Genomic DNA, 9,917 nt, shown 5'->3' with positions numbered 1-9,917 from the left:
TACAACCAGTTTTACACACTTTATACTTTATGGAACTGTTATAAGAATAGGAGGACTTTCTCATCATATACAATTTGTATTACTTTAACTTGTTAATGACACTGTATGAATTCCGATTCTTTTAACCTCGCAATTCCATGTAAATTTAATTGAAAATTCAGAGATAAAATATGCTTTCATTTCGAAAAAGCGAAACCATAGCACAAAGTCAATAAAAATTCAGTTAGTAAATTATTTTTCGCAATTAAGGAAATTGAATGGAATTCGAACTTATAAAATCTGGCTCTTTATATGTTAACTAGCTTCTGCTTAGAATGATAATTTCCGTAGAATAAAAACTATCCTGGTTGGTATGTCCTTCCCCATACCATAATCGGTGCAGAGGTTTTTAGCTGGGAGAGAACTACCATTGCATTTATAGTATTAGCAGAGAGTGTTGGGATTAGTAGCGATTTTCTGAGCATCTAGTTCGCATCAGTGTACCTATAACTGGCGGTCTAGCATGAGTTGCGTTCTCGCGCGCGACTCCATACTTGAAGTCGCGCAAGATGTATGGAGTCGCGCGCGAGAACGCAACTCAAGCTAGACCGCCTGGGAGCATAAAGCACGCGCGAGTAGGTAATGTCAAAATGAGAACGTTGTTTATTTATCCGTAAGCAGGGGTAGTTGTAGGTACGTGTAAATGTGAGTTGTATCAGTTGACGTTAACCTGTCCGCCTGCCGGTCCGGGTGAGGTCGGTTGAAGACGGTCGCTCGCGGCAGACAATTGAATCATAAAGCGCCACGTGACCTGACCTTCTCTGTTCCGCATTCGTGCTTTCGGATATTTGCTTACAAAATGAATGTGGTAAATTAAGAAGGCACTCATCTGTGCAGAAAAGTTGTAAGTACTCTGTTCTACACAAGGGTCGTTTGGAACTCGGCAAGGGTGGTTTGCACGGCAGGCATACCTACTACTAGTTAATGTTGTTACAAGTTAGCAAAATACTAAAATTTAACTAAACTCAAATTGTACTCACTCAACTTAATCGACGTTTATTTTAAAGGTATTTTTAGTATCACCATCATTGATTGGCCCATCAGACGTCCATTAAAAACAAATTTAGCTATTCATATTGTATGTTACTTACTTCTTCACTTTAACATTAGCCTCAAATTTTATGAACTTTCAAGTTTCTAAATAATGCATTGTTTATATTGATTTCCTTGAAAAAGTGTGCTTATAGTGGACGAAGACGAAATCATTGTTGGAACAACAGACGAAATATTTATATACATCGAAGATGTGACTGAAAATGTTTATCTGAATAAGTATATTGTATGCAACGTTGAATAACTAAGTGTGAGTTAAGGAGGACTCACGCTAGACCGGGCCATGCCCGGGCCGTGGCGTCCGACATGCCATTTTCTACGACGGCTGATAGGTGATCACTTGGTGCTTTCCATAGAAAACTAGCGCCGGAAACTTTCGTCCCTGCCTCGGCCCGGTCTAGCGTGAGTCATCCTTTACATTATGACACGGAGGCTTTTTTTACCTCTATTGTACCTATGTACTGTCAGCATATAACAACGCGCCAAAGTAAATATTTGCCACCTTTAATCGTTTTACATCTTGACACAAATCTCTTTTTGTAATAAAGCTACTAGTAAATAGTGGTATTTTTGACGCATAATCTCATCCGCTAATTTTGATCTGACTGTACCTACATTGTACTGATGCTAGCTGTTGCCATGTATAAAATATTAAATTTAAACTTAGCTTAGCCAATCGAATCTTATACGCCACTCTCTCGTCGTTTGTCAATTGTTATTAGGTTCTGTGCGTTCTAACTTCTATACGACTCAGTAAGTTTGTACTTATGGCGCTGATTACAAAAAACTCTAAAATGAAACTACCTAAAGTCTATTTTTTTATTCGGTAGACTAAAATGACATTTCATAGTATGAACATCATGTGTCATGTGTCATCTCATACTATGAAATGTCATTTTAGTCTACCGAATAAAAAAAATGTTCAATTATTTTTTTCTGAAAAATAAGATGGGCTACATACAGGTTGAATTTGCAAAAATTACTTTTAAACAACAAATGACAAAAGGGAAACTATTTAAATTTTAATGCTTTAATCATGTGTTGGTTTAACATAGCTTGCGTCTACCCTGTACTGGGTGGAGTAATCAAATCCTGTCGGGCAGTTTTGCCCTGTCGACACGAAATGGCGTATCTCAGGCTGTCGTCCTAAGCCAATAAGCCGTATATCGTTAAAAGACTAAAGGAGCGATAGGACTTTTTGGGCCAACGCAGCGGTCGGGAAGTAAGGTCACTTGCGCCGTTTAGTCAGGAAGCGCTGAGTAATCGGGGCAGCCCACGCTCGACCTCCGTCAAATCGGAGGAGCTCACCGATGTCGTTCGACCTGATAACTGCAGGATGCTGTACCTTCCAGCCCCATCTCATCCTATTGGGATTAGGCACAGTCGAACGATTTGATATGACACCTTAGGTGTATCTGTTCTCTGTCAAAAAGTAACGTAGTTAGTAAGTAACCAATCAACTTTGTAACGAACTGTTCAGATTGCAATGCGGATATTATTCATTTTATTAAAAAGAACGGCAATATATTTATTAGGCTTGCGTATCCGAAGGGTGACAAACATAACCTTATTAGCATACCCAGGGTTTTGGGTGCGGGAATGATTTCGTGTATTTTTTATTGACCGAAGCGGCTACGCTTTAGCCTTCGCCTTCGCTAGAAGGTCTACGTTTTTTGACCGAAGCGTAGCGAAGGTCTACGTTTTGACTCGAGCATTTTGCTTTTGTATGTCCGGATGTTCTCCTCTACAGGTCGCAATTCTTAACCGATTTTCGTGAAATTTTGTGACCGAATTCTATGACTAAATAATTTTTTTTGTCGATCCGGTTTTTGGAAATTTTTCAAAATGGCGTGATAGCTCCCGCATAAACAAATAGTCGTATCGATATCATAAGAGTTTTTTTTCTTTTTGAGATATGTTTATAGATTAAATGGCCAAAAATTCAGAAAATTTGTATCGCTGGTTTTGGCGGTATTTAGATATTTAGTTTTTACTTGAGAATGAGTAGCTAAATTTCGTCAGCTTTAGTAAGAACTATAATGGCGTATTTTGCCAACGTTCGCTTTTTTTGTTTGCATCGGCAGGTCCCTGGTTCCATCCCCAGTAATTGTATACTGCTACATAACTTTTTGTATTTTTTTTATATTTAAATTTCGTATAGTTGTTTTTTATTTTATTTTTTATTTTGAAAAAATTAAAAATTTCGTATTTTATATTTATCAAGCGCGGGTTAAGAGTATTCGTTTAATTTTTGTTTGTAGCTTTATGTAGTTTTTAATTTTTTGTATATATTACATGTACTATACCTATATTTTAATAAATATTTTTGCCATACATTTATTCAGTTTTAAGCTCTGCTCGCGAGGTCTACAGCTCACAGAGCCACTAGTTATAAAATTGTTACCAAACTATGAATTAAACATATTTAGCCTACGCTCCAAATGTGTTTAGAAATGCTAAATCAGTTCCGTTTTTACAGTTATTGCAAATTCTTTGGCTAGTGTAAAACGTTCCCGCACCCAAAACCCCGGGGTCGATTTATAGGCTTATTAGCATAAGTCAAACCTTGAACTTCAATCTTACATAAGTATTTTTGCTTATCTAATTAACTGCAGACTTGGCACCCATTTAGATCTCAATTATTTGTCGGTGAAGTACCTACATATTGTACTTAGCTTTTATTCTCACATTTATGTTTTAATCAGTAACACAAGTAAGAATTAATAACTTTGATTTACCACAAAATAAAAATTCAGATCTCGTCCAAAACAATTTCCGAGCTGCAAGCTTTTCATTAGCCCGAGCAATGTGGTGTAATTAAATAAAGTGATCGTTAGTATCATAAAGTTGCCGATGGAAACTTTCACAAGCCGCCACGTGAACGAACTTAACAATCGATGCCGACTACCAACCATTGTTATATATAGATAGGTATTTATGTACGAAGACGATCATGTCTTGAAATGGTCTTGAATACCTTCTGTTGCAAAAATATAACTACATATTATATTTTTTTGTAGTTAATGTTAAAAATAAATCTGTATGTTTCGTCAACAACTCAATAAAAATGTAGAAATTATATAACGTGGGACTAACGCTACGGCTTACGTAGGCGGACAACGCGCGAACGCGGCGCGGCGCGGCGCGGCAAGGATGAAACAAGCCGTTGATACGTATAGGTATGTCCTACTCGTACGTGAGCGATTTAGACGCGAAGCGGCGCGGCGGCCGCGCGGCGTTCGCGCGTTGTTCGCCTACGTAAGACGTAGCGTAACAGAAAGCCATAGTGGCAACAGCAGTTGTCTTGTCACAACAGTAATGTTTTTATTAGATATTTGTACGGTCGCCATCAGATATATCGGAGCGCCTAAGGTACTTACAAATATCTGAACACGTTTCTAATGTCAGGGCGTAAGAGTGCGTGTTCAGATATTGTGAACACCTTGGCCACTCCGATATATCTGATGGCGACCGTACAATAACCTAACACCTTTAAATAAAAATTATTTTGAATATGATTGGTTAAGCCGGTTTTCTCAAAAGTTATCCCTCTTTAGTACAGAAAGTAGAACGTTAAGTGCTGCAAAGTTTACCCTTTTGCTTATCGTGTCCGAAGTAACTAACTAAAAATAGCCCCCTTGTAGGCTTTGGGTAGGCCGACTGTGACGAACGGGCAACTACAGAACCCCTACACTCAGCATGCCCCGAAATCTTAGCCGGTTATTTATATATGGCATCAATCAACCTTATAGTGATCATTATAAATTTGCATGGAACCTTTGGTGCGCCAGTCTGACTCGCACTTGACCGGCTTTCTTGCGTTTTTCGTATTTAAATTGTATACGGACCGGCTTCTTATAATTTTACATTAGGTAGGTATCTCTGCTCACATCGCCAGTCCACCGGCTCCGTAAAATCTCACTACATAAATCATAACTTTATTTCCTCTCGCTTCGGAATGCCGACTTGCGTTCTAAGAAGGTCTCTTTGAAATGGCTTTGAGTTCCCAGCAACCGCAACGAAGAATCCGGAAATTCAATTAGGAACTACGTGACAATCATATTGTTTCCACATATTTAATTAAACGCAATAAGTACTTACTTATAATGCACTTTCTACGGCATCCCTTTGCAATTTGGTGCTATAATAGAATACCACTATAGTGGCTTGTATCGACCCATTAAAAACTCAGCTCTTACAGGTAACATAAGGCCTCATTAAATATCATTTTAGCAGCGTATCCTGGCAATTAGCGTTATGAAAACATAGCTCGCTAAACAAAAGGAGGGAGCCCCATGAATTTATTGTTAGGTTACTGGCTAAAGTTATTTAAGTGTTGGCGGAACGGGCGTTATTCACGTGCGAGACGCGGCGCAGAATGCAGCTTCCTGCGACAATTTATCATGAATCTTTAATTAAACTTTAGCTGACTGCTCACAACGGAGAGACTCATTGTGTCTCACAATAACTCCCAAGAATCGATTTTTGGTGTTACTTTATTGCTGCAATTATTATTGAATTAATATTTGTTTTCTTTAGATATTATACGATGGCTTATTATATGTTGTTCAGTTTCAGCGATTTATCAATTATCACTCTCAAAGTATGTCAACTGTCAAATAGGTATGTGCAAGATTAAGTGAAGTGTCATTTTATGTAGGTATAAAAAATGTAGGCAATGTATTTTAAATATTAAATAGACTGAAAGCTATCCCCTGAAATGGTACGAATATATGATAATGAGGGCAACGAAGCCGCTCTAGTTTTAGTTCTAGTTTTAGTTTTTAGTTTTATCAGGCCTCACTGAAAATCAGCGTCACGCTGTGGGTCCTAGGACTCACTTCGTGACACCAAGCTGAGTGGAGACCATTTAGCACAATGTTCTTTTATATTTCTGTTCGTCTTAATGAATTTTTGTTATTACATTTTGTTAATTTTTATGCTAATTTGTTAATTTCTCGTGCTAATAAATATAACTTACTTACTAATTAGGTACTTTGCTGTACTAATGTTAATTGTTACATGATCCGAGAATCTGACAGATAACTATCGGTGGACGCCGGAGTGGCAGGCCAGTAAAAAGGTTTAAAATTGCCGAAGATAAACAATTTTGCGAGTTCTAGGCGTCTAGTAACGTCAAACGGATTAACACCGAATGCCTGCGAGTTGCATAAAAGCTTTAAATTGTATACTAAGTAAACACAAAAAAAAAAATTGCTTTCAAAAGTTGGTGTGTGTGTGTGTGTGTGTGCGTGCGTGCGTGCGTGCGTGCGCGCGCGCGCGCGCGCGTGTGTGTGTGTGTGTGTGTGTGTGTGTGTGTGTGTGTGTGTGTGTGTGTGTGTGTGTAGGTGCTGCCATTGAATAGTTTCTCTTTTTGTAGCTAATAATCGTTTTCTATGTAATATTCTGAGAACAAAAAAAATATTTATCATAAACCAAGATACAGGAAAATGACAAAATAACGAGATAGGTACATCAATGCATAGTCATATAATTATAATTGTCTATAAAGTTTAGGTATTTACAACACTGTCAACAAATTATTTACGACTATCGATACATTGTTTAAACTTTAATTGTATAACAGGAAAATAGCAATTGATTGGGTTCTTTTAAAATTGACCGTTGACGGGTCCACGGTGAATTATAAAAGGGGCCGTTTAACATAATGTACTATTAAAATCTAGGGGAGGTCTATACATACATTATTTAATAGATATCGTAGACGTACATATATATTTTTTTATTTTATTACAAATATCATTTGCTAACATTTACACCCGTACATATATGTATACCATACATTTATATAGTTACATTCTAAAAATCAAAAGCCACCACGAATTCAAACACAATTGTAATAATTACCTATACCGTAGTACGTACCTATTATCGTAGATACATCTACATTCGTAGTAAACTTGTAAATTCTGTAATTATATCGAATTTTTCGTAAAGAAATTTCACATACCTATACTTTAAGAGGAAAGTAAAGTTAAAGGACGACCGCTTCTCCATGTATACAAACGTAGTCTCCATTTTTCTCTTTGGATATTGACATTCTGGAAAATATTTGTACACAATAGATGTACGATTTATTCATTTATATAACATTTCGGAGCGGAGAACAAATTGTGAACAAATACATTTTGAAAGTCCTAAATCATATAATAACTATATAAATCGAAAAACTCAAGTGTATAAGAAATTGTGTAAAAAAAACTTTAATATAAATACCCAGACAAGATAATGTAGACTTGTATGGAGAAGCGATTGTCCACTTTTCTCTTATACAGAGTGATAGGCAAGGTTATCTTGTAGTGTTTTTTATTGAATGGGATTGAAAACGAATTAAAAGTATTTAAATAATACTTTTTAGCTCAATTGCAAATCTGAAGCCACATAGGACACTTTAGGTATTAATTAGGTATTTTATGCGTTATAAGGAGATGTAAATCCTAGATTATTTAGAATAACGAGTTTTTCATTTCAGTAATGTAAAACAATGTATTAAAACCGGTTAAGTACTTTCATAATTTGAGTACCAACATTAAAATGCGTTCAAAGGCACTAATCGATATAAATATATTACTTCATACGTTTTTTTGTATTTCGTTGCCATCTTATAGCGAAATAAAATAATTTACGCTGTAGCTTTATTATCTTATACAATTTAGAAAATTACGTATACAATGGCATTCTAGGAGTTCTACATGCTAATTAGCATATTATTACATATCAAATAACTACAATTACCTCGAAACTGTTTTCACAATTGTATCATAGCATTTCAAAACCCACCCCATTATGAAATTGAATTTCAACATAAATATATTTTAACATCAATTTAAAAAGTTAAAAATAACAATCTATTCGTTTAAACTTTCACAAAGACACTCATTTATTTTACTACACACAAAATACGCAATCGCATTACCTAAAGGCCAGAGGGCCTACCGCGAACCACGTTCGAAGTGTTGTCTCTCTGTCGCACTTGTAAGTTCATACGTAAGTGTGACAGGGAGGCAACACGTCGAACGTGGTTCGCGGTAGGCCCTCAGAGCACACCGGCTGCACCTGCGTAGACTCGTGCGTGTGCTAAAATGTTGGAGCCACGCACGCATAACTCACGCAAGCCGTGAACCGTCTCTCATAAGGATCTGTAATAATCTGTATATGATCTGTATATTACAACGCGCACCTGCACGTCTATATGTCGCAGTCGGATCGTATAATCCGCCGTATTACATTACGGCTAGCCGTTTTACAAATCAGGGGCGTTTTGAAATGCGGCGGTTCGACGATTAGCCGGATTGAATGCGGCTGAATGAAAATCCGCCGGAACGTATTCGGCGCCATACGTTCTTCAACACGGCTAGCCGTAATGTAATGCAGCGAGTCATTAGCCGCCGCTTTGACAGTTTTTAGTTCCCATTTTTAACACTCGTGGCGCTGCCTGACATAACAACAACAAACTATGAAAATCGCTGGGGTGTCCATCAAATCTGGAGTTCGTCGGACTGTTTCTTTTCAAAAAACATTTCCTTCGCAACTTAACTATTTCTGAGCGGTTTGCCCTTCGGGCATCTGAAGCTACCTAACGAACCTAACCTACCTACCTATTGATTTAGTGAAACGTCCGTGAAAACATTACACTTTGGGGAAAAAAGCGTAGGTAGGTAAGTAGGTTAGGTTCATTAGGTAGCTTCAGATGCCCGAAGGGCAAACCGCCCAGAATAGGAGCTTGCGGGGCTCCGTCTATTTAAGTTGTGAAGGAAATGTTTTGGAAAAGAAACACATGTAGTGCGGTGGGACCATGGTAAAAATAAATTAAATTGCAAACATTGTCAAACTCCGGTTACGTAAGCGACCGAAAGAACTGGTCACTCTACAATCCAAATAGTAGATACGATGCGGCTAAACGTAGGCCGCCTTATTGAAGAACGTATCGCAATGACAATCCGGCTAATCGTCGAACCGCCGCATTTCAAAACGCCCCTGTTTTGTAAAATGGCTAGCCGTAATGTAATACGGCAGATTATACGATCTGACTACGACATTTACACAAGCAACCGGTGTGCACAGGGCTTAAATATTGAAATATAATTTGCGATATTTGAAGCTGCCCAAAATATAATTAGACATACTTTTACTGGCTAAATGGAGTGCTTGACAAAATAGAATACTTATCGACAGACCTGTTATATTTCATTTTGACAATCCCTCGTTTTTGCTAGAAAAGCATTTATAATATTAGTATGTATTGTTAGTTTTTATCACTTTTCACAGCGAACGATTCTATTAACTATGAGTATGACGATGCTAATATTTTTGAATCATTATCAAATGAAAATGCCATGAAATTAGCAACGTCCAATAAGATTTTTCAAAAAACCGGCCAAGCGCCAGTCGGACTCGTGTTCCAAGGGTTCCGTATATTAAGTCCGATTCAGGCTTGACTGCATATTTCTAATAGGTTTTCCTGTATAGGTAAATAACTATTGTGTATTTTTTCAAAATTTGAAACCTAGTAGTTTCGGAGATAAAGGGGGGAAAGGTCGCATAGACAGACAGACAGATAGACGCACGAGTGATCCTATAAGGGTTCCGTTTTTTTCCTTTTGAGGTACGGAACCCTAAAAACTGGCACGTGTATTGCCATACCTTATACCTTACAGTTAGTTTCGATTTCTATGGTACTTGAATTTCTGTGGCAATAGACGCCAAAGAGTCGCATGTATTAAATGAAACAGTCGTCAACATTTAAGAACATTGAATAACCACGTTCGACGTGTTGCCTCTCTGTCGCACTTGTAAATTCGTAC

This window comes from Cydia amplana, chromosome 3 (assembly GCF_948474715.1).
Source record: "Cydia amplana chromosome 3, ilCydAmpl1.1, whole genome shotgun sequence".
Lineage (NCBI taxonomy): Eukaryota > Metazoa > Arthropoda > Insecta > Lepidoptera > Tortricidae > Cydia > Cydia amplana.
This window is presented reverse-complemented; position numbering follows the sequence as displayed.